This window comes from Hyperolius riggenbachi, chromosome 2, assembly GCF_040937935.1.
Source record: "Hyperolius riggenbachi isolate aHypRig1 chromosome 2, aHypRig1.pri, whole genome shotgun sequence".
Classification (NCBI taxonomy): domain Eukaryota; kingdom Metazoa; phylum Chordata; class Amphibia; order Anura; family Hyperoliidae; genus Hyperolius; species Hyperolius riggenbachi.
Window position 1 is genome coordinate 404,388,559 of NC_090647.1, and position 26,999 is coordinate 404,415,557.

Sequence of the window (26,999 nt, forward strand, 5' to 3'; positions counted from 1 at the left end):
GTCAACAGGACCTCTGGATTCTCTGCTGAGAAATTTGTGCAGGGCAAGGTTAAGAAAGTATCAGTGGCTTCTGTTTTACTGGGAAGTAACACTGAGTTATCCATGGTACAGGGTGGAGTTACAGGAACATTCACAAGACATGGCAGGGACTCAGTAACTGGAGAAGTGGGACAGTCTCCAATTGACAGTGTGTCTTCCCTGGTATCAACTGATTGAATCGCATAAAAATCGTCCAAAATCATTTTCCACACATCGATCAACGGAGCCACAAAGTCATACCCACACACACCAGTTTTTATTAGGTTATAGGCAGACTTAATGCATGCATTCAATACTAATTCACTTTTTGCACTGTAAAATTGACAAAATGAACTTGAATCATTCTTCCATTCATTGACCAGAGCTTCCATCTCTCCTTTCTCAAATGGAGGATTCCAAGCATACTTAACAGGCAGATCATAGTTTGCAGATATGATTGTGGCAGGGACATATATTGGGTTAATTAGCAGGTGATTGGCAGATTCCTTATTCTTAAGAATCTCCAATACCTGTAGCAAGTGTTGAACTGTAGTGTATGCAAACTTTCCTTGCTTCACAAATAAGTTGATTTGTTCAATACTCTGTAATATCTCCTCATAATCATACTCAGATAATTCTTTTAAACAAAAATCTTTATTTTCCCTAGCCAGTGATGAAAGTTCATTAGTAGTTTCATAAGTCCATTTAACTCCCCTGAAAGACAATTGCATTTCATTATCTGTTAATGGCGGAATCTCATTATAGGTCTCAGTCGCTAAGGATAACGACTCTGCAGATCGGACACGTTTCTTAGAACGTTTGCGTTTTGCCTTAGACCCTGCTGTTTTTGGTGATTTATTCAAGGCTGCAGGAAAATTATCAGGAACACTCTCTGCTTGCTGATCATTTTTGCAAACAATTGAAGGAGCAGCTGATTGGCCTGCTGCCAGGAGTTCATTTAGAGGAAAAGGCAATGGATCTATGCGCAACCAGTTATGGATCACAAACGCTAGAAATTCCAGCGGTCTCTCATTCAAATCGGAATGATTGAGAACATCACATGCCCACTGAAACAATTGCCCTTTAAACAAAATATAAACTAGTTGGAGTGCCCAGGTTGAAACAGGAGTCGCTTGGAGATCAGGATTGGCCAGGAACCTGGCACATTCAGAGAAAAACTCATTTTCTGTTTCAGAGCTAAGTTCTTCAAATTTCTTAAAGGAACAGGAACCATAATTAACAGTGTCATACTTTCTGGGAATCCCCCCCACAATGGGGATTGGTAATGGGGTTTTCATAATGTAAGGCTTGGTGGTGTATTCTCCACAGTCAGCATGCAACGCATGAGCTGACGTGAAGGAGGTACACACACTAGCACAAGGAAACAGGCTATCCCTAGTATAGTGGAGGGGAGGACTGACTCCAATAGGAGATTGTGGCGCACAGAGCCAGTGCAGATCCGACAGCCACAAACAATACTTTCGCTATAACGTCTCAGCGCAAAGTAGCGCTGAGCGCATAAACCAGAACTGAGGAGATCAGGACAGGTAGACAGAATGAACGCTTGCTAGCTAGCCGCTACTTAGTGACAGCAAGCGTCCACAACAAGACAGACTGGAATGAGGCAGCCAATGCGTTGCAGCGATGGCGTGCCTCACAAAGACAGGACAGGATAGTCAGGAAATAGCAGGATCAAGATAGATGAACACAGACAAATATACAATAAGTATGTTTTCCTAGCGTATTACAATTACAGCTATCAATGAAACTATTTGTAACGTCTGACTAACATATGTATATATCGGCAATGAACCGATATATGACATAAGCAGGAACGCTGACTAGGACTGGAGTAATACAGGGAACAGGACTCAGAAGGATTCGCTATCTCTTCGCAGAGATGAACGCAATCCACAAACGGTAACAGGACAGGATTCAGAAGGATTCGTTATCTCCTCGCAGAGATGAACGCAATCCACAAACAGGACCAAGAACAGGATAACTAGCTCAGCACGGGTGATCAACGTGCTAGAACTGACTAACTGAACACAGGATATAAACAGTTCGTGTACGTATATATCAGCGTCACTGATGTATCAACGTAACACGAATACAAGGAAAATAATAAACGTGCTGGTATGCATATATATGGGCAATGAACCAATATATGATGCAAAACCAGCAAAGTATCTTTAGAACAAGAAACACGATCGGGGGCTGAAGCGACAGCAAGACAGGCTTAAACTAAAGCTATGAAAACCCGAGGAGTCCTGCAGGAAGCAGATCTTTATACTGAGGTCATCCAATGGGAGCAGACATGCAGATTCCCACACAGGTGAATGATAATCAGTCACAAGCTGACAGCAGGGAAAGGCAGACAAAGCTATGCAGCTTGCATGGAAAGAGATCAGAACTACCTGAGCTGCAGCACTACTACTTCCAGCAATGCCTGCTGCAGCAGTGATCATGACAGATATACAGTATAGACAAGTCACTTGCTGTAGTTATTTTTTCATCTCGGATCCGCTTTAAAATTAATATTCAGAGTGTGGGAAATAGACTGAAGCAATAAGTGCTAGAAACACCAAAATTTGCAGGGTACGTTAAGAAGGATGGAGAAAACAAGAGGAAAAATATATTTTCAAAAAGACTTTTTAATTTTTGAGAGAATTTTTTTTTTTAAAGAAAACCTGTATCAAGAAAAACGTCACCTGGGGGGTACTCACCTCGGGTGGGGGAAGCCTCCGGATCCTATCGAGGCTTCCCCTTGTCCTTCTCAGGTCCCACGGCTGCTGTGAGAAAGCTCCCCTAACATCGGGGATGTAAATATTTACCTCCTGGGCTCCAGCGCAGGCGCAGTATCGGCTCTCCGCCTCGGAGATAGGTGTAAATAACCGATCGCTGTTAGGCCGCTCTACTGCGCAGGCGCAAGTTGCCTGCGCAGTACAGAGGACCCGAAAGAGATTGGCTATTTCCGCTTATCTCCGTCAGGAAAGCTGCAACAGCGCCCCCGCTTTAGCCAGGAGAGGTAAATAAATCAGCGCTTGTTGAGGGAGGACTCCGGGACACTCCGGGGGAGCCAGCGCTGGACTGCTTGCAGCTACAGTGGAGGGGGAACCCTCATTGGGATCCTGAGGCTTCCCCCTTTCCGAGGTGAGTACCCCCCAGGGGCACTTTTTGATACAGGAAACAAAAAACTATATTTAAATGGAGTAAATTGACAGGTAATGTATTAACATGTATATAATTGTATTTATTTTTTTATATGCTCAGTGTTTAAAAATAAAAGTGGAGTTCTCCCCTCCTAAGCCTGTTGTCCCCATGGAGGCAACGATAGCCAGAATGCGGAGCACCAGCCACATGGGGCTTTGCACCCTGAACTATACCAGCCCACATGGTCCATGGTATGGGGATGGGGAGGGCCTCTGGAGTAGAGGGGTGGACAAGTCCAGCCCACAGACAAGGGGCTTTTCCCTACCTCCAGTGCCCCAGAAGGAAGAGGGGGCCTGATGCCCGGGGGGGGGGAGGGGGTTTGGTGGTATCTGTGAGTCCCCTTTAAGATACCAGCCCCCTCCTGGAGAAATGTGCATAGTATGCATTACAAATTTCCACTAGAGGTTAAAAAGAGGGAACCAACAATGAGAGAAGTAAATTTAATGTTCTAAATTAACTATGAATACTTACCTTTTAAAGCAGAGGTCAGGGACCTTTTTGGCTGAGAGAGCCATTAATGCCACATATTTTTAAATGTATTTCCCTGAGAGCCATACAATATGTTTCAAACTGGGACAGTGCACATGCGCAGCAGAGGGCTCACGTACCTGTTACTATGGTGATGTGTATACAGGTAATCCGCCGAGCAGCGGGAGTGTCAGACACATCTTCAGCTTCTCTTGGGCTTTAGCAACTTCAGCAATTTCCCCTATAGCCAGACAGGAGAAATACCGACTAACAACTTGTACAATTAGCTAGCTGACTTGGGGGTTGATTCACTTTGTAGGACGAGATCCCTGCATTTGCCCCAATAGGCTACCTGTCAAGTGACAGGCAGCCTATTGGGCCAATCAAAGTGTGGGGATCTCGTCCTACAAAGCCACTGTACCTGACAGGGTCCAGAGTGGGACAATTGAAGCGGCCGTTAGTTTTGGGGGTAGTGCGAGTATGTTAGTAGTGCATGCTACAGCAGGAGCATGCCTACTTTGCAAATATTACTTGCTCTGCCACACTGAGCTGCGATGCTTAAGCAGTGTAGCTTAGTGAATCAACCCCTACTGATTTGTCTGTGAGCCAGATGTATCCAGCAAAAGAGCCACATCTGGCTCCCGAGCCATAGGTTCCATACCCCTGTTTTTTTTTTTTTCCAATATATTTTATTGAAGCATTTTTAAATTTTACAACGATACAAAAGCAGAAAAAATGGGTGACAGTAAGGAGCTGCCTTGCTAGGCTTCAAAGCTGAGCAACATATCAGATAAGGGTACCATCACATATCTAAATAGGTATTCTAATGTCCAATAATGTTCAGGCTGCGGTCTTATATTTAGGGTACAATCCTGTAGATAAAGGTAGCGCTTCCTTTCCCTTAAATGACCCCCTCCCCCTCTAACTACAAACAACCCCCCCTCTACTAACTTATATAAGCTCATCTCTCTCCCCAGCGATATTGTGTCCCATGTCCCCGGCATGAGTTTGCAGAGAACTTTAGTGCGCTGTAATCCGCTCAGGTCTAGCAGGCAGTGCTAGTCTGCCCAGGGTGCCTAGAAGATCCTCAGTGGCATACCATGCTGTGTATTTAAAGGGTTCCATCAAGGCGATGATTTCTGGCCTAGTGAAAATGTATGAGATGTAAGGTTTCCATCGTTTGAAGAATCTTTTAGAGCATTTTTCCTTGTGTATCATAGTATCTATTTTGGCCATAGCAAAAAGTTCAGCAAGTTCCGCTTTGAGGTCCCAGATGGTGGGTGTAGTTGGATAAATCCAGCGGTTAACATACCCCTGTTTTTAAGTGTACCAGAGGTGACAAATAATGAAGATTTGATACTCACCCACGGCTTCCTCCAGCAGCATACGCTCGTTTGAGTCCCCCGCTGTCCACCCGTGGTCTGCCGTTCAGCCCCGGCAACAGGCTCAGTTGTGGTCTTCTGTGCAGAAGACCACGACGGATGCGACTGAGCCTGTTACCAGGGAGGAGCGTATGCTCAGATGAGAGTATGCTGCTGGAGGAAGCCGCGGGCAAGTATCAAATCTTAATTAATTGTCAGCTCTGGTTTCTTTAAAAAAAAAATTCACATGCCAATACGATCAAGAAACCTTGATTGAAGATCTCCGCGCACATGCCACCACACACGACTGATCTCCGCTGCAGCTCTAGCTATACTAAGTACAGCTAGAGTCAAAGCTTGTTTAACCAATAGGAAATGCTTCAAAGAGTACCCTGAAGGAAAAAAAAATATTGCCCCAGTGGGGTACTTAAATCGGGATGAGGAAGACTCAGGATTCTATCAGCGAAAACAACCAACAAGCTTGTTGGCTGTGCACACAGGCGCATTACTGCCTGCGCAGTAAGCGGACCCAATTGGGCACTGTTATTTCTGCTGGAGCATGATCTGGGAGTGGCTACTGCGCCTGCACCGTATCACCATGACTGAATAATTACTATTGTCCCTTTCATAGGGCTGGATTGGAGGGTGAAGAGGAAGTGGAAAGACTCATTAACCACCTTAGCGGTATGGACGAGCTCAGCTCGTCCATTACCGCCAGAGGGTGCCGCTCAGGCCCTGCTGGGCCGATTTTGATCAAATAAAGAGCAGCACACGCAGCCGGCACTTTGCCAGCCGCGTGTGCTGCCCGATCGCCGCCGCTCTGCAGCGATCCGCCGCGAGCAGCGACGAAAGAGGGTCCCCCCAGCCGCCTGAGCCCTGCGCAGCCGGAACAAATAGTTCCGGCCAGCGCTAAGGGCTGGATCGGAGGCGACAGACGTCAGGACGTTGGCTGACGTCCATGACGTCACTCCGCTCGTCGCCATGGCGACGAAGTAAACAAAACACGGAAGGCCGCTCATTGCGGCCTTCCGTGTTACTTTTGGCCGCCGGAGGCGATCAGAAGAACGCCTCCGGAGCGCCATCTAGTGGGCTTTCATGCAGCCAACTTTCAGTTGGCTGCATGAAATAGTTTTTTTTTTATTTAAAAAAAACCCTCATGCAGCTGCCCTGGCGATCTTAATAGAACGCCAGGGTGGTTAAAGGGATCTAAGCAACTCCTGGCTTCAAATAACTGAAAGGGCTGCCATGTTTCAGGAGTTCAAAACCCCTGCTGCTTTTACACTGTCTTATCCAGGCTAGGTGTGAAATTCTTCAAGTACATCTTATGTTTTCTGTTTGAAGTACAATGGGGAAGGCTCAGGGTTTGTTTGTGGTCATTAAGTCTAATGAAGTGATTTCTTATCTGCCTTCCATCATCTGTTACTCTCCTTCCGCAGGTCCTTTCATGGACTCAAGAAGTGTGTATTTTAACCCTTAAAAGATGAGGTAAAATGAAAAGTTTTTTTTAATAATAAACCACATTTTTATGATGCATTTTTAATTTGCTACAGAGCTGCACTGGGTGTCAAAAATTATGCTCGGTTCACTTTAAGACCCACAGGCTAGCTTCTAAGTATAGGCACATTTACATTACATGGGGTGCGATGTGGCTACATATCCGTATTGCACCGTGGGTGTCCTGAAACCAATACATGGCAATTTAACAGTTTCCATTGCGTGCATTGCATGCGGAGCTGTGCAGAGCAATTTGAGAATCTGCTGCATGCTGTAGATTCTCGCACAGCCGCAGTCCCGTCCATACACTTCCACATGACACTAACGGAAGTGGAAGTGATGTGATGCGGCGAGGTAGCTGCATTCGCCTCACTTCAGCAATGGAAAAGGGCCCTTAGGATTACGTTAGGATTATGAGTACGTACAACACTGAGGCACATTTTTTTTTTAAATGTCAAATATTGGACAGTTACATAGGGAGTAGGTGACACCGACATGTAAGTAATTTCAACGGAAATATTTGTCTAGCTATTCTACATTATCAATATTTCTTACTATACAATTAAATGACAATTGTCACTTTTGGTAGGCTGGTATGGAAGGTAATATGGACAGGTAAAGCCTCATTAGGTTTCAGAGGCTACCTTCTCTATATGTAACGCGATGAAGAACTTTTAACTATTATGGATTTGAGCTAATTAACAGAAGGGAGGAAAAAACGACATGTAGGTTATTTCGACGGTTTAGTTCATCTAGCTAACCTTCATTATCATTTCATCCTGCTGTCATGATAAATGATTATTTTCTCATTTGGAAGGCTGGATTTGAAGGTAAAATGGACGAGTAAAGCCTCATTAGGATCCAGAGGCTACCTTCTCTTTACGTAACGTGATGAAGCACTTTTAACTATTATGATTTGAAACTATATCACCTAATATAGGATATATCAACGTCTAGGTTATTTCAACGGTTTTGTTCATCTAGCTAACCTACATCAACATTCTGTCCTACTGTCCCGGGTAAAGACTGTAGGATAAACTTAAAAGCTTCATTAAAATAGAGAGACTATCATCTCTCAAAATATATACCTCATTGAAGCACTTTTTAAAATTTCTGATTTTTAATTATTACAGAGTAGGGGAAACTGACGTGTAGGTAATTTCAACAGAAATAATCATCGAAATCTGCTACATTGTCATGTTTAACTCGATTATTAGATAATTAGCATTTACAGAGTGTGGAAAACATACAAATACACATTAATCAGCGCTGCGTAATATGTTGGCGCTTTATAAATACAATAAATTCAATTGTAGGTTATCTTGATGGTTCACACTATCATTAGTGTAGGTTGTTTCGACTAGGTAGGTTAAAATGCTAGAGCACCGGCCCTAGATCACTGAATGAAAGGCGGCCTGGGGGGAGATTGCCCCCTTTCCCCCCTGGCCAGTCCGCCCCTGGCTTGCACATTCAGTTGTAACTGACAGCAGCTGATATATAACTTACAACAACTGGTATATTTCAGTTCTGACAAAATCTTGTCCGAACTGGAAGGGATCTTTGTTAGAAGAAAATGGTGAGCTTCTGAGAGGAACTGATGGCAGGGTAAGTATGTAATATTCATTTGCAGCTACATCATGTGTTTATTTTAAATATTTTTACTTAGTTCGGGTTTCCTTTAAAGTGAACTGGAGATGGTTCACTAGCGCTTATTTATACTTACCCGGGGCTTCCTCCAGCCCCATGGGTCCCTTGCCGTGGTCCCTCGCCGTCCTTCCCAGCTGAAAATAAAAAGTAAAAATGACCATACACAGGTCATACTTACCTCCTGTGTAGTCTACCCCTCAGTCTCTGTCTTCTCTCCTTCAGCATAGTAGAAGCAGTAGATTGTTTTCTCCTCTCCTGTGTCCTACTGCGATCATTGGAATTATCTGTCCTCCGTTTTAAAAATGGTCATTGCCCCATAACAGCTGCCTGGTCAGCACACTGTTAAACTGTAATATCACCCACTTGAGCCATAGGGAAACATGGACATTACCTTGCACATTCAGTTGTAACTGACAGCTGCTGATATATAAATGACTGCAACTGGTATATTTCAGTTCTGACAAAATATTGTCAGAACTGGAAGGGATCACTGTAAGAAGAAAATGGTAAGCTTCTAAGAGGAACTGACGGTAAGGTTAGTGTGTAATATTCATTTGCATCTACCTTGTGTTTATTTTAAATAATTTTACTCGCTTCAGGTTCCCTTTAAGCTGCTATGGTAATCTGGGCAGTCGCGGCCTTCTGCACATGTTATGCTACGTGCGCACCCTTCGTCGTGTTCCCTGAAGCATTCTGTGCTACTGCACATGCCCAGCGAGTTCCAGGGCACAGGGGCGCAGAAAACCTCAACTGGTGGCAACTGAACAGATTACCGGTAGTTGTAGCGCCAGAACGGAAGGGCTGAGGAGGAGCAGCGAGAGACTCAATGCTGCTCATAGGGCCGGAGGAAGCCCGGGTAAGTATAAATTAAAGTGTACCAGAGCTGTAAATTTAAAAAGATTTTCTACATACCTGGGGCTTCCTCCAGCCCCATCCGCTCCCATGCTGCCATCCTCCGCTGCCCGCAGCTTCGGGAACCGGGTCCCCGCACTTCCGTCAGTCGGAGCCAGTCTTGCGCAAGAGAAATGCGGCCTCTACGTATCTCTCCAGCAGCTGCTGGAGAGATACGCAAAGAGCGCACTTCTCATGCGTAGCTGGCCGCAACTGACGTCAGTGACGGGACCTGGTTCCCGAAGCTGCGGGCAGCGGAGGGCGGCAGCGTGGGAGCGGATGGGGCTGGAGGAAGCCACAGGTACGTATAAAATCTTATTCAATTTACAGCTCTGAGTCCCTTTAATGGTGCCCATACATGATACAATAAAAACGTTCAATTTTCTCGTTTATTCGACCAAAACGATCAAATCGAATGAAGGTTAAAAAGAATCTTTTTTCGATCAAGAAAAAAGAATCGATTATCCAGTTTTTTCAATAAAAATCTGATCAGACATGTTTTAAAAAACTTTATATTCGATCTAATGGAATAATCAAACAAAATTATCTAATCTAAAATTGTACCATGTATGGGCCTAGTGAAACAATTCTGGTACAGTTTAACCACCAGAGGACTGCAGTGTGAAACCCCCCTAAAGACCAGGACATTTTTCACCTAATTGACCACTGCAGCTTTAAGGCATAGCTGCAGGGTCGCACAACACAGCGCACAAGTGATTTCTCCCCCCCCCCCTCTTTTCCCCTCACCAACAGAGCTCTCTGTTGGTGGGGTCTGATCGCCCCCCTGTGTTTATTTTTTTTGTTTAGAAATATTTATTGTTTTATTTTATAAATAAAACCTGTTGTTGGTTTTTTCCCCCTGTTCCCTCCCTTCCTCCCCCCGCCAGCCAATCAGTGTGATCAGCTGTCATAGGCTTCAGCCTATGACAGCCGATCACTCACCAGCCTCAGGAGGGGACAGCCGTGTGTACAAGTAAATAGACGGCGATCACGCCATCTAACAGTCTCCCGAGCGGCGATTCCCGCCCGGAGACTGAAGAGGGGGCGGAGCTCCGCCCACCGAGCACGAGATGCGCACGCAGCGTGCACGCGATCTCATGCAAATTAGAGCCCCAGGACTTGCCGCCAATTGGCGTTAGGCGGTCTTGGGGCTGCCGCCGCGACCACCCCCGTTGGCGTGGGGCGGTCGTTAAGAAGTTAAAGAACAAGTGACATCCATAATAACCTAGAAATAAAAAACACATTTATAAGTAGGTGAATACTGGTTCTACTTACATAACCGATGTATTGCACTGTCCACGTTATGATTTCTGTTAATTTTATAAAGGAGAAGCAGAGAATCCTATTCTAGACAGTTTCCATCTTGGTTACCTTTGAATGAAGCTATGTCACGGACGGTTGCGGGGCCGCAGGCGCGTCCTGGAACCGCCCGTGAAGAAAAAGCAATCGCACTCGATTCCCTGCATCGATTGCGCTTCAAAACGGTACAATCTGGGTTGAGTGTGTAGGGACAGCTGAAGTCCTTTTCTTAGCAAAGAGAGCACCATCCTAAAGGCTGGATGGCTCTTTTGATATGCTAATGAGCCTGAGCCTAATCTGCCCCAGAGAGTCCCTGGCTTCAAGCTGTGCTGATGGCCCATCCATCAGGTATAAGGTGACAAGCACCATGGCAGGAGCAATCTAGTTGGGCTAAAAGCCAGACCCACTGGCTCATTCCCAGCAGGGGAGGCGACACCTCGCTGGCTGCTCCAAACTTCAAAGAGCCTTTGCCTGGGAATAACCTGAGTCTCATAGCAAATCCATAACTTCCCAGATCTGTCATATTTCTGGGGTTCCTGAGATGGCAGCTTCGCCAAACGTGGGGGAAGTGTAGCATGAGCCCCGGTGCTGGTTCTGAGGAAGTTTCAGAACATTCTGAGGTAAGGACTGCCAGTTAGGCAGTTTGAAAATGCCCTGATGATACCACAGGGGCCCCACCCCTCATGTCTGGTATCAGGGAGCTGGGTAAATCGAGACAGACCTGAAAATGTTAATAAATCTGCCCTGACCTGTACGGTTCTGTGAGATAGAGCCCATATATGGGTAGATATGATTTCTAGCCCCCAGGATAAGGGGAGGGCTCATCTCATCTTCTAAGGGGGTGTATGGCTCCCCGCCCTCACTCCCTCCTACTGAAGCAGGGGCATAAGAATGGCTGAGGACCCAAACTCAGTGTCCTCCACACTGAAACATCTTGAACTCATGAGATGCCAGCTTGAGGATATGCTGGCATCCACCTGGTCTGAACTCTGAACTTTGATTGAAATCCAGAACTGATTTTTCCCACAAAAAGGACATCTTTCCAGGAACTAAGTATTTTTCTCCCTTCTTTTATTTTTCATACTGGCTATTACTGTTTTAATAATTGTTGATTTTAATAATTGTCTGTATATATTAATTATTTATATTGCGTGAATAAACGACTTTCTCCAAGTCATTCACTGTCTGCTACCCTGCTTATCAGCACACACAGAACTGATCCCGGGTCTCTGAAGATACGCTACTGTTTGTTTGTTGTTGGCTAGACAGAATATCGTGTGTTTAACCGTTTTATTCGCAGGATTAGTCAGTTAATGGGCTCCACGGTCCCATGGTAACCGCGGTGGTGGCAGTACCCTGAACCAGTGGGTGAAGTTGTAATCACCCGTGTCTCACAGGCTCCCTTCTGAGTTGTCTGCGGCTAATTCTTAACGGTTCCTGCGCATTGACTGCGACCCACGATCTGTGCGCTGGCACCGTTTAGAAGGCTAAGTGCGGTCAGCCACTAGGGCTCCTTGTGACAGTGTTAGGCAGCGGTTGGGACCTGTGTTGTGCTGAAAGTATCTGCGATAGCGCTAGCGCTATCGAGAAACGAACTAATTCGTTGGTGTAGCTGGAAGGCAATATTTTTTTTATATATACAGAGAGACTGTGTAGCCAGTACCCCTCCCCAAAAGTTTTATTTTATTTGGCATGGAAATGTCCGGGAACTACAAGAAAATGTGCCTGGCGGACCTGCAAAATCTTTGCCAAGAGAGAGGCATTGATGTCGGCCGCAAGAAACAAGGGGACCTGGTAACGGAATTGTTTCAATGGGATACCCAGCAACTGCAGGAGCTGGATGTGTCTGCTGAGGTAGACGCTGACCCATCTGACTCAAGGCAAGGGGAACCAGAGACTGAGACTCCTGACCGTACAGAGGTTGTGCATCCTGAGGGCCCTGCATCAACAGTTACGCAGGAGAATGTCAGTGTGGACCCCAACCCCAGAGTTTCTGAAAGTACTCGCCTGGAACCGGCCAGTACTGGACTGTCCGTTTGTACTGATCCGCTAATGCAGCAGGCATTACAAAAGCTGATGGACACTGACCTGGACAAGTACCTGCAGTACATGCGTGAGGAGCGGGAACGCCAACGACAGCATGAGCTAAACATGGCAAAAGTGCAACAGGCCAGCCGGAGTTCACCGCCCAGCCTCCCTGCTGAAGGAGCTGCACCACCCGTAAGTGCAAAATTTAAATTTGCTAATATTGAAAAAGACACAGACATTGACTTGTTTTTGCGGTCTTTTGAAAAAGCATGCCGTCAGTATCGTCTGTCCCAAGACCAGTGGGCCAGACATCTGACACCTTTGCTGCGCTACAAAGCGCTTGATGCCTTCGCAGAATTGCCTGCGGAGAAGGATAATGATTATGCTGCTATAAAAGACGCTATCATTACTAAGTACCAGCTGACGCCAGAAGCCTATCGGAAAAAGTTCAGGGCCTGGCAGAAAAAGCCTTCTGATTCGTACCGAGATGTGGCCAGCAGCTTGCTCACCACACTCCGCCAGTGGACACTAGGCCTCACCAAAGGGTCTTATGATGTCCTGGAGGACTTGATAGTCCTGGAACAATTTCTGAACATTTGCCCTGCTGATGTACGCCAGTTTGTGCTAGAACGCAGGCCGGCTTCAGCAACTGTCGCTGCAGACCTTGCTGAGACTTTTGCAACTACCCGGGTGGCTGATAACCGCAGAACTGTCCCATCCAGCTGGAGAGGAGGTCAGCCCAATACCTCGGCAGACCCTCCTGCCCCTGTGAGCCGTCCGCCACAGAGGCCACCCAGCGCAGCTGCTGCACCCAGGCCTGCAGCCTCTGGAGAGGTCACCTGTCACTACTGCCACAAGACGGGACACATGAAGTTCACCTGTCCGGAGCGGAGGCAGACCACCCCAGCACCTGGACCACCCGCACCTCGCCCGCGGCAGACACCCCCCGCCAGTGTACCCCAACCAGGAGCCGCATCCAACCTGATGTTTGCCAAGGGGGCAGGGAACTCCCCCATCACAAGCAATCACCAGCTGGTTACGGTGAATGACCAGCTTGTCACTGGTTTCCGTGACACCGGAGCAGATGTCACTCTGGTACGTGCACACTTTGTCCCCGCAGAGGCCATCATTCCTGACCAGTACCTCACCCTCACTGGAGTGGGGGGCACTCTTTCTCACATTCCCCAAGCCCGGGTGTCCATCGACTGGGGGGTGGGGGTCCACGAGAAGGTTGTTGGGATCCTGGACCAACTGCCGGTCCCTGTTTTGCTGGGGACCGACTTGGGCACGCTGGTGTCGTACTATGAACCTGCATCACGCCCTGTGGAATGCCAGGACGGAGACGGACTCTCTGCCCACACCCAGGTACTTTGCACCCAGGGGCAAGAACAGGGGGGAGGTGGGTTGAACGTGCCCAGTTCACGGGTACCTGTGGTTGATGTACAAACTGTCTGTGATGAAAATGTTCCTGTTACTGTTATTAATGCTTGTGACAATGATGTAGGTAATGCCAATATATGCCACTCTGAAGGGATACCTGTGCTAGCGGTAACACGCAGCCATACTGCTCAGACCCTGAGCTCAGAACAGGTAGAGGAGGTCCCGGCCTCCTCCCCCTCCTCTGACCACAGGGATGGTACCCTTCAGCCACTAGCCTCATACGCCACGGGCCAGCTGGCTGAGAGTGAGAGTGCTGCATTTGTGCAAGCACTCCAGACTGACCCTAACCTCGAGGCCCTCAGAAAACAGGCTTCTGAGCCCCTCACAGACGAGGCTACGTTCAAGGTATACTGGGAAGGTGGGAAGTTGTACAGTGAGCCTGTACACCCCACCGAAGGTGAAATGGGGATGGGTACCAAGTTGCTTGTGGTACCTAGTGCCTTCCGGGGGCATGTGCTGAAGTCTGCACATGACATTCCCCTGGCCGGGCACTTGGGGATCCACAGGACCCTTGATCGTATCCGGGGACATTTCTACTGGCCTCAAATGCGGATAGATGTGACGAACTACTGCCGCTCATGTACCATTTGCCAAAAGGTAAAAAGGGCTGGGAATCCCCGCAAAGCTCCCTTGTGTCCACTGCCAATCATAAGTGAGCCCTTTCACAGAGTGGCAGTCGACATAATTGGACCATTGCCCACTCCCAGCAGCAGTGGCAAAAGGTACATCCTGACGGTGGTGGATTACGCCACCCGCTATCCTGAGGCCATGGCACTTTCCTCCCTGAGAGCGGACAAGGTAGCCGACGCGCTACTTAACATTTTCTCCCGAGTCGGGTTCCCTGCGGAGATGCTCTCCGATCAGGGAACCCAGTTTATGTCCGGACTCATGGAGGCCCTGTGCAAAAAGATACAGATGACGCACATTGTCTCCAGTCCCTACCACCCGCAGACCAATGGACTGTGTGAAAGGTTCAACGGGTCGCTGAAGCAAATGCTGACCACGTTTGTTGAGTCGCAAGGTGGGGACTGGGAACGATACCTGCCTCATCTGTTGTTTGCATACCGGGAGGTGCCGCAGGAATCTGCCGGGTTCTCCCCGTTCGAGCTCCTGTATGGTAGGAATGTCCGAGGACCCCTACAATTGATGCGGGAGACGTGGGAGGGCAAGGGGGACCCCACAGATGTCTCTGTAGTTGATTATGTCCTCAAGTTCAGGGACAAGATGGAGTCCCTCACAGAAATGGTAACGGAAAACATGGCCCAGGCTCAGGCCAAACAAAAACTCTGGTATGACCGCACTGCTGGAGAGAGGTCATTTGAAGTAGGTGACAAAGTGTATGCCCTTCTTCCAGTGAGGCAGAACAAGCTGCAAGCGGCCTGGGAGGGACCCTACACTATAGTGCAACGGTTAAACCCTCTGACATACCTGGTGAACATGGGAGGCAAGAAACAGAAAAGCTTTCATGTCAACATGCTGAAGGCCCACCATGACAGGACCAAGTATGTGCTGCCAGTGTGCAGTCGGTTAGAGCAAGGAGAGGCAGACCCCCTGTTAGACCTGCTGGCTGACATACGAGATGTGGACAGCGACCTAAGCGTCAATCCACAACTCTCCTCGTCCCAGCAAGAGCAGTTGCAGAAGGTGCTGTGTCCGTACCAGCACACCTTCTCCTGTGCCCCGGGGCGGACCAGTCTGGCAGTGCATAGGGTAGATACGGGCACCCATCCCCCCATCAGGCAATCCGCTTACCGCGTCTCCCCAGAGGTGCAAGCGGACATGCAGAAAGAGGTGAGGGAGATGCTGGAGCTAGGGGTGGTTCAAAAGTCCTGTAGTGCCTGGGCAGCCCCTGTTGTCCTGGTCCCCAAGAAGGACCAGACAACTCGGTTCTGCGTGGACTACAGGAAGTTGAACGCCATCACCACTACAGACGCCTACCCCATGCCTCGCATCGATGAGTTGTTGGATACGCTGGCGTCCGCCAGGTACCTATCAATCATGGATCTGAGCCGGGGGTACTGGCAGATACCACTTGCACCTGACGCGAGGCAGAAGTCGGCCTTCATCACCCCTTTTGGCCTCTTCGAGTTCACGATGATGCCCTTTGGGATGAAGAACGCTCCTGCCACGTTTCAGCGGGCCGTAAACGACCTGCTGGAGGGGCTGCAAGGGTTCGCTGTAGCGTACTTGGATGACATTGCGGTGTTCAGCCCCACCTGGGAGGAACACCTCAAACACCTGTCCCAGGTACTAGAGAGGCTGGCCGCAGCCAATCTGACAGTTAAGCCGAGTAAGTGTCAGATTGGTATGACCGAGGTGCAGTACTTAGGTCACCGGGTGGGGGGTAACACCCTGAAACCTGACACGGGAAAGGTTGACGCCATCCTGGCATGGCCTCGGCCTATCACGAAAAAGCAGGTCCAGGCGTTCCTGGGGACCGCCGGCTACTATAGGAAATTTGTTCCAGCCTATAGTACCTTAGCGAAACCCCTGACCGATGCCACTAGCAAGAAACACCCCAAGGTTGTTAGCTGGACCCCCGCTTGCGAGAACGCCTTCCAAGCCTTGGAGCAGGCACTCGCAAGCGCCCCGGTGCTTCAAGCCCCAGACTTCAGTCGTCGGTTTGTTGTGCAAACCGATGCCTCTGACTACGGTCTCGGCGCAGTCCTCAGCCAGGTGGATGGAAAAGGAGATGAACACCCTATCCTCTACCTGAGCCGGAAGCTCCTGCCCCGAGAGGTAGCCTACTCCACAACTGAAAAGGAGTGCCTAGCGATCGTGTGGGCCCTACAGAAACTACAATCGTATCTGTACGGCCGCTCCTTCACGATCATTACCGACCATAATCCCCTGAGTTGGCTGAACCGCACTGCTGGAACCAATGGCAAGCTCTTACGTTGGAGCCTGTCATTACAGCAGTATGACTTCACGATTCAACACAAGGCAGGCAGCCGACACCAGAACGCCGACGGGCTATCCCGTTGCAACGGGGAACTAGATCAGATCTCGCAGGTTAGCGGCAACGACACACATCTTGCTGATGAATGTCTATCTGCCTTCTCCCCAGGGAGGGCTGTCACGGACGGTTGCGGGGCTGCAGGCGCGTCCTGGAACCGCCCGTGAAGAAAAAGCAATCGCACTCGATTCCCTGCATCGATTGCGCTTCAAAACGGTACAATCTGGGTTGAGTGTGTAGGGACAGCTGAAGTCCTTTTCTTAGCAAAGAGAGCACCATCCTAAAGGCTTATCTTTTGATATGCTAATGAGCCTGAGCCTAATCTGCCCCAGAGAGTCCCTGGCTTCAAGCTATGCTGATGGCCCATCCATCAGGTATAAGGTGACAAGCACCATGGCAGGAGCAATCTAGTTGGGCTAAAAGCCAGACCCACTGGCTCATTCCCAGCAGGGGAGGCGACACCTCGCTGGCTGCTCCAAACTTCAAAGAGCCTTTGCCTGGGAATAACCTGAGTCTCATAGCAAATCCATAACTTCCCAGATCTGTCATATTTCTGGGGTTCCTGAGATGGCAGCTTCGCCAAACGTGGGGGAAGTGTAGCATGAGCCCCGGTGCTGGTTCTGAGGAAGTTTCAGAACATTCTGAGGTAAGGACTGCCAGTTAGGCAGTTTGAAAATGCCCTGATGATACCACAGGGGTCCCACCCCTCATGTCTGGTATCAGGGCGCTGGGTAAATCGAGACAGACCTGAAAATGTTAATAAATCTGCCCTGACCTGTACGGTTCTGTGAGATAGAGCCCATATATGGGTAGATATGATTTCTAGCCCCCAGGATAAGGGGAGGGCTCATCTCATCTTCTAAGGGGGTGTATGGCTCCCCGCCCTCACTCCCTCCTACTGAAGCAGGGGCATAAGAATGGCTGAGGACCCAAACTCAGTGTCCTCCACACTGAAACATCTTGAACTCATGAGATGCCAGCTTGAGGATATGCTGGCATCCACCTAGTCTGAACTCTGAACTTTGATTGAAATCCAGAACTGATTTTTCCCACAAAAAGGACATCTTTCCAGGAACTAAGTATTTTTCTCCCTTCTTTTATTTTTCATACTGGCTATTACTGTTTTAATAATTGTTGATTTTAATAATTGTCTGTATATATTAATTATTTATATTGCGTGAATAAACGACTTTCTCCAAGTCATTCACTGTCTGCTACCCTGCTTATCAGCACACACAGAACTGATCCCGGGTCTCTGAAGATACGCTACTGTTTGTTTGTTGTTGGCTAGACAGAATATCGTGTGTTTAACCGTTTTATTCGCAGGATTAGTCAGTTAATGGGCTCCACGGTCCCATGGTAACCGCGGTGGTGGCAGTACCCTGAACCAGTGGGTGAAGTTGTAATCACCCGTGTCTCACAGGCTCCCTTCTGAGTTGTCTGCGGCTAATTCTTAACGGTTCCTGCGCATTGACTGCGACCAGAGTTCGCACGATCTGTGCGCTGGCACCGTTTAGAAGGCTAAGTGCGGTCAGCCACTAGGGCTCCTTGTGACAAGCTAATACTGACATTGTTCCCTCTCTCACTCTTTTTTTTTCTCCTCTTGCTAATTGTGCATTTGTTACCCGCCCTCCTCCCAGAGTCTTCAGACACTCCAACTGTCTATACTAGGAAGTGCACTGTCTTATATCATTAGAAGGACGGGGAAATAAAGGCTAGAGGAGGAAAATATTAAATATAAAAAGACCCCCAGCATGCAACTGTTTTGCCAGCCAATGGCAATTAAAGGGCCAGTGGTCCTAAGGTATGTGATAACTTCAAACCAACAGACCAGTTGCTGTTGAAATTTGATTGTTATGGTGACAATCCCTTAAAGGGGTTCTTCCGCGAATGAAGAAAAAAATAAAAAGTGGTTTATGCATAAACTATTAAAATTCCTTCTCAAATAGTGTGCAAAGTTTTTTAAAAAAATGAATGGTTTCATCAAAGTAACATGTGTAAGTAACCAGTGAGAGATGATGGACTGGGAGGCTAATCCATTTGTGAGGGTTTTTTTTTTTTTACTATAATTTCCCAAACATAACTGCTGCCTACCTAGTTGTCAGTGGTGTAGCCCATTGCTGTGAGGAATGGCTGTTACAGTTTTTAGAATAACGACTGTTCTCTCCACGGCAGTTATTTATTGTAGTTTTACAGAGAGGACCCCTGCAGCAATGAATCGGGCAGATGCAGGGCAGCCGATCAGTGAGAACTTCATTTGTTGACATCGTTGCCCGGCAACCAGACTACTCCTCTATGCAGAAAGATCTTTATCTCTGGAAAGCAAGTGATCTGTTTTTAGCTGGTGTGATAATCAGCCATAAAATAAATGAAAAGTAAAGGTGGCCATACACTGGCCCGATTCGCGGCCGTTTCGACAGCAGATTCGATCCTGGGATCGAATCTGCTGCCAATCGTTCGCGCTAAACGCACCCGCCGATCCGATCTCCTCCCGAAATCGGATCGGTCCGTCGATCGCGCCGTGTGGGAAATTACCCTCGATCGCCCGCGGGTAGGGTGCGCGTCGCTAGCGGCGGCCGATCCGATCAGGTATACATTACCTGACGCTGGCTCCCGGGCGTCTTCTCCGCGCTGCACCGCTCTGTTCCGGCTCCATCCCGGCGCTTCCCGTGTCACTGCAGTGACCAGGAAGTTCAAATAGAGGGCGCTCTATTTGAACTTCCTGGTCACGGAGTGACACAGGAAGCGCCGGGATGGAGCAAAAACAGAGCGGCGCGGTGCAGCGCGGAGAAGACGCCCGGGAGCCAGCGTCAGGTAATGTATACGGGGGGGGGGGGGGGAGGGCACAGGCGGCAGGAGCAGCTCAACAAATTGTGATCGGGTTTCAGGCTGAAATCGATTCACAATCTGTTTGCAGTAAAGGCAGCCATACGATCCCTCTCTGATCAGATTCGATCAGATAGGGATCTGTCAGCTGGTCGATCTAATGGCAAATCGACCAGTGTATGGCTACCTTAACTCCAGCTCTGCAGGAGTTGTTTGTTTTTTCCCCCTTATCTTCTTTTAGCTGCCAGCAGAACTAGAGTTCACTGTAATGCTGGGGATACACGGTACGTTTCTGTACCATGTATCGAGCAGCTGATCTGGCCAGCTGATAATATTCAGCTGGTCCGATCAAGCTGCTCGATCCCCGCCCGCTCGATCCTTGCCGGCGGACAATGGCAGGGAATCGAGCACTGATAAGGAAGCGCCGGTGGGGACGAGCGGTAATCGATCCGCACGGACGAGCGGGGACGCGGCTGGGGTCGATCCGGCAGCTAATCGGCCGCCGGATCGACCCGTGTATTCCCAGCATTACACAGTGAGTCATGTCATCTGATTTTTAGCTGCGATGAGAAGCAGACAACAGACAGGATTTTAGACACTTGTTTCCTGTTGTAGTAATCGTGATCTGTCAATAAGGAAAACTTTATGTCAATTTTACTTTTTCTAAAAAAAGTTTATGTAAATTGCAATAAAGTTTTCAATGGATGGATATGTAAAGTATATATATATATATATATATATATATATATATATATGCGCTAGGCCTTAGCATGCACATCATCCCGCACCAATCCCCCCCCCCCCCCGTACATATACACACACGCACACACACACCGCGTGCCTTATGCACCCTCCCATTCAATACACCCTCCTGCGATATTCACGCGCATGCACACATCCACAACAACCCCCGTTCCGGCGTGTGCATTCATTTATACATATAAATTTATATGTGTATATATATATATATATATATATATATATATATAGCCATTTTTTAGAAAAAGTAAAATTGACATAAAATTTTCCTTATTGACAGATCACTATTACTACAACAGTGTCTAAAATCCTGTCTGTTGTCTGCTTCTCATCGCAGCTAAAAATCAGATGACACGACTCACTGTGTAACAGTGAACTCTAGTTCTGCTGGCAGCCAGTGGCGGCTCCAGCTTCAGATTTTTTGGGGTGGGCACAAAAGGAGCATAGTAGCTGGCAGGTGGGGCTCACAGGTGGGGGCGGAGCTTCACGGTGGGAGGGGTTACAACCTTTTTTTTTTTAGAAGAGGCAGAGACGTAGCTGAGCAACAAAGTGCCTATTGCAAACACAAATTGCGATTGCGCCCTCCCCCTCCCCCACACCCACACACATGGTCAGGGCCCCCTTCCCCTGTAAAAACAGCATCCTTTCTCACGTTCATTGTTGTCTGATTAAGTAACAGCTTATAGTGTACACACTGGGCGTAGCAGAGATCAGTACACACTGCAGCTGGTTTACGATCAGTGCAGGCACAGAGTAACAGCTTATACTGTACATACTGGAGGCAGCAGAGATCAGCGCACAATGCAGCTAGTTTACTATCAGTACATGAACAGAGTAACAACTTATACTGTACATACTGGAGGCAGCAAAGATCAGTGCACGCTGCAGCTAGTTTACTATCAGTACAGGCACAGAGTAACAGCTTATACTGTACATACTGGGGGTAGCAGAGATCAGCACACACTGCAGCTAGTTTACTATCAGTACAGTACAGGCACATGGGAGCCCACTTCTGAGATGAAATTAACCACACTTTGCTATTGAAGGGGAGAATGAGGGTTTATTGTCCAAGCTATATGGGGAAAATGAGGGGTGCAACACCGGATACAAGGGAGGGACCCCATAAAGGGGGAAACGTCCATATAAGTATATAAAATATATATCATTTGTGTACTTGCATGTCACAAAGACACACATATATTTACACACAGACACACAACATACATTTATACTATGCACAGTCAGATACTTCACACACACAGCACACAGATACAAGCAGCCATTTATACACAGATCCATACACATGCATACACATACATACAGCATACACATACATAAAGCATACACATACAAGCAGCAATTTGCACACAGATCTATACACATGCACACACATACATACATACCAGCACCCATTTACACACAGATCCGTACAAATGCGCACAGACATACAAGTTGCCATTTACACACAGATCCGTACACATGTACACAGATACAAGCAACCATTTACACACAGGTCCGTACACACACGCACACACACAAGCAGCCATTTACACACACACACACACGCAAGCAGCCATTTACACACACACACTGTACACACACACACTGTACACACACACACACAAAATATGCATACATAAAAGAAGCACCTCCATCTCACTGCACTCTGTCAAGCTGCTGTCTCCCATGCACGCGTTTCTGTGTGCCTCTCTCCTCTTCTCCCAGCGTCCTCATTTTCCCGAGGGAGGGGGGAGCTGGACAGGCTCACATTCCTCTCATCTGTGTTATCAGCTGAGCAGTGCGCTGAGGCTGAACCTGTAATTCTGAGCAGGAAGAAAATGTATGGCTCCAGCCTGATCTAGGAGTATATTTATTTTCAGAAATAGCAGCTTGTTGCAGCTCCCCCTGGCCCCCTCCCCGCTAGTGAAAGTGGTGCGTCCCCTGCACCCAACGCACGCAAGTGGCCACTGCTGACAGGAAGACAGGACAGCGGGCAGCGCTAATTAGCTAAAACCAGATCACTCGCTTTCAGGAGATAAAGATCTTTCTTCATAGACGAGTAGTCTGGTTGCCGGGCAACGATGTCAACAAATGACGTTCTCACTGATCGGCTGCCCTGCTTCTGCCCGATTCATTGCTGCAGGGGTCCTCTCTGTAAAACTACAATAAATAACTGCCGTGGAGCTCAGCGAGAGAACAGCTGTTATTCTAACAACTGTAACAGCCATTCCTCACAGCAATGGGCTACACCACTGACAACTAGGTAGGCAGCAGTTATGTTTGGGAAATTATAGTAAAAAAAAAAACCCTCACAAATGGATTAGCCTCCCAGCCGTCATCCGTCACTGGTTACTTACACATGTTATTTTGATGAAACCATTCATTTTTTAAAAAAAACTTTTAACACTATTTGAGAAGGATTTTTAATAGTTTATAAATAATCCACTTTTTATTTTTTTCCTCATCGCGGAAGAACCCCTTTAAGTCCAATAAGGTGTAAGAAGGGGATGGGGAACAGTTTATTAATGATTACTACTATTCAAAGCATCTATAGAAGTGATTATGCCCAGCACAGGACTAATAAAGAGCTAATACTGCAGTTCAGGGAGGGCTCCTCGGTGCTGCTCTGGCCCAAGGGCTTCAGTGCGGTCACAACCTCTGCACTCCTTATTGCTACGCCGCTGATTATTATTTTTATTTACATAGCACATCTTCTATAGTGTCAGAATTCTAGTGGTTTTATTTATGCAGGAAAAGCTGTCATGTGTGTTTTAAGTTTTAATGTTCTATGCAAAATTTCATTGTAAACTGTAAAGTTGGGTTACTTCTTTAATATATTGCTCTATATGACATCTCAACATATTTCAGGCTGTAAAGCTTATAAGATTATTTTAACTTTCAAGCTGGTGATGATTTGAGACAGTAAAAAATTCTTGTGGGATTGTTTTGGTTCTAGACAATTGTCTACATGTTTCTTTGCTTGAAGGCCAAGGTCAGAAAGAAAAGATAAAAATTTCCCAGACAGAGAAAGTCAAAATATGAAAGAGAGATAAAACAATAAGGGGTTTTCCGAATTAGTTAAATATGATTCAATGATGCCACCTGGCGGTTTCATAGTTTGATAATTATTATTAATAGATTGTTATTTATGATGAGATAGCGACATCTGTTAGACATATAATATTTATTTTATAAGAAAGACAAATATATAGACAATGATTTTATATTATTAAGATTAAATATGCAATTATATCTTATATTATTAGTTGTTTTAAGAAGAATTATATAATGAGCTTTATATTTAAATAAGTATATTAGAAGCCCTGTATGCTTCAATAAGCCTTAAATTGCTGAAGGCTCTTACAGATCTGTGTACAGTGTTATAGGGTCAACCTGACCTGGGAAAGTACAGACACATTCCAAAAACTAATTAGCAGAACGGGATATTATCAGAAATGCGTCATAAATGACATTGTTTAATGTTTTTGGAAGTCCATGTCTGGGTCAAAAAAGTCAACCAGCAGATAAGATGGCTGTTGACGTCCATTTTTAATTAAATGCATCAGAAATGACCTGATTAGAATGTGTAAACATTGCAACCCTACGTAAATTCCCACAAGATAAGGTAATTAAGAATTTACGCGTACCACGCTCCTATTGGCCGAGCTGGTGATGCAGCCGGGCTTACACACAGGGCATGTTATGATCGCTTCTGCAGCGTTTACTGCTGACTGCACTGGTATTGCAAACCAAGCAGTTCTAATGTCATTACATGCATTTGCTTGCATAGTTTGGTTTGCACTTAAACTAGTTGCTGATTCCATCTGCAGTCGCTCTGAAGTTTATGACAGTTTAATATGCTTTTGTGTAAACAAACATTGTCTGCTGCAGTGGAGGGGCGGTCCCTTTCCTGCAGGCTGCATATCATTGTCTGCCTTTTCCTGCTATCAGCCTGTGATTAATTACCATTCACTTGTGTGGGAATCTGCAGGTCTGCTCCCATTGGATGACCTCAGTATAAAGAACTGCTTCCTGCAATGCCTCATGGGCTATCATAGTTTCAGACTCTATCTGTTACTCTGCTCGTGCCCCACCTCGTTCCTGGTCCGTGTGGACTGCGCTGTCTCCTGCGAAGGGGTCAGCGAGTCCTCCTAGTTCTGCTCTTGTTCTAGAAGTTGCTACTTGCTTGTCTTGTGTCATATATTGGTTCATCGCCAATATATACGCATACTTGCGCATTTTGTTATTTTCCTTGTATTCGTGTTACGTTAATATATCAGTGTCGCTGATATATACGTACACGAACTGTTTATTTCCTGTGTTCAGCTAGTCAGTTTTCCAGCACGTTTTGGTAGTTTGCGCGTATCGTGAACACCCGTGCTGAGCTAGTTATCCTGTTCCTGGTCCTGTTTGTGGATTGCGTTCATCTCTGCGAAGAGATAACGAATCCTTCTGAATCCTGTTCCTGGTCCTGTTTGTGGATTGCGTTCATCTCTGCGAAGAGATAGCGAATCCTTCTGAGTCCTGTTCCCTGTATTACTTCAGTCTTAGTCAGAGTTCCTGCTTATGTCATATATCGGTTCATTGCCAATATATACATATTTTAGTCAGACGTTACGAATAGTTTCATTGATAGCTGTAATTGTAATACGCTAGGAAAACATACTTATTGTATATTTATCTGTGTTACGTTCATCTATCTCGATCCTGCTATTTCCTGTCTCTCCTGTCCTGTCTTTATGAGGCACGCCATCGCCGCAACGCATTGGCTGCCTCATTCCAGTCTGTCTGGTTTTGGACGCTTGCTGTCGCTAAGTAATCGCTAGCTAGCAAGCGTTCATTCTGTCTACCTGTCCTGATCTCCTCAGTCCTGGTTTATGCGCTCAGCGCTACCTTGCGCTGAGACGTTATTACGAAAGTGTTTGTGGCTGTTCAGATCTGCACCGGCTCTGTGCACCACAATCTCCTATTGGAGTCAGTCCTCTCCTCCACTAAACTGGGGATATCCTGATCCCTTGTGCTGGTGTGTGTACCTCCTTCACGTCAGCTTATGTGTTGTATGCTGACTGTGGAGATTACACCCCCAAGCTTAACATTATGATAGCCCCATTACCAATCCCCATTGTGGGGGGGGTTCCCAGCAAAAATGACACTGTTTGTTATGGTTCCTGTTCCTTTAAGAAATTTGAGAAGCTCAATTCTGAAACAGAAAATGAGTTTTTTTCTGAATGTGCCAGGTTCCTGGCCAATCCTGAGCTCCAGGCTACTCCTGTTTCAACGTGGGCCCCCCAGCTAGTTTATGTTTTATTTAAGGGAAGATTGTTTCAGTGGGCCTACGATGTCTTGGATCATACCAATTTAAAAGAAAGACCACTGGAATTTCTAGCGTTTGTGATCCATAACTGGCTGCGCAAAACCGATTTGCCTAGCCCTTTTGATAAGCTCCTGGCAGCTTGTCAATCAGCTGCTCCTTCTACTGCCTACAAAAATAATCAGCAAGCAGATAATTGTTCTGATAACTTTTCTTCTGCTAAGGCAGCAGGGTCTAAAGCCAAACGTAAACGCTCCAAAAGAAAAGCGTTACAATCAGCGGAGTCGTTGCCCTTGGCGACTGCGCATCAGATCTGTAACGAGACTCCACCATTAGCAGATAATGAAATTCAGTCACCATTCAGGGGAGTCAAATGGACCTATGAAACTACTAATGAACTTTCATTGCTAGCCAGGGAAAATAAAGGTTCTTGTTTAAATGAATTATCTGAATATGATTATGAAGATATATTACAGAGTATTGAACAGATCAATTTATTCGTGCAGCAAGGGAAATTTGCATACACTACAGTTCAATACTTGCTACAGGTATTGGAGATCCTTAGGAATAAGAAATCGGCCAATCACCTGCTAAATAACCCAATGTATGTTTCTGCCACTAACACATTTGCAAACTATGATCAGCCGGAATGCTCAGCTGTTAAATATGCATGGGATCCTCCATTTGAGAAAGGAGAGATGGAAGCTCTGGTCTATGAATGGAAGAAAGATGCAAGTTCATTTTGTCAGTTTTACAGTGCAAAAAGTGAATTAGTATTGAATGCATGCATTAAGTCTGCTTATAACCTAATAAAAACTGGTGTGTGTGGGTATGACTTTGTGGCTCCATTGATCGATGTGTGGAGAATGATTCTGGACGATTTTTATGCAATTCAATCAGTTGATACCAGGGAAGACACACTGTCAAGTGGAGATTGTTCCACTTCCTCAGTTCCTGAGGACTCGCCTGCTTCAGCACCTTTGGCTGATTCAGCGAGTGATTCTGAGCTCCTTTTGTGTGAAATTGAAGTTCCTGTAATTCCACCCTGTACCATGGATAACTCAGTGTTACTTCCCAGTAAGACAGAAATTACTAATACTTCCTTAATCTTGCCCTGCACAAATTTCTCAGCAGAGGACCCAGAGGTCCTGCTGACTTTCGAGTCCAGCCTAGCCAGTACTCATGACTCTTTGTTTAGTGAAACAGACACCAGAAAAATCTTGCCTGTCTCTGCAAACACTTCTGCAGAAATTACCTGTGTTAATAAAGTTCAACTCCTGTCTGATCC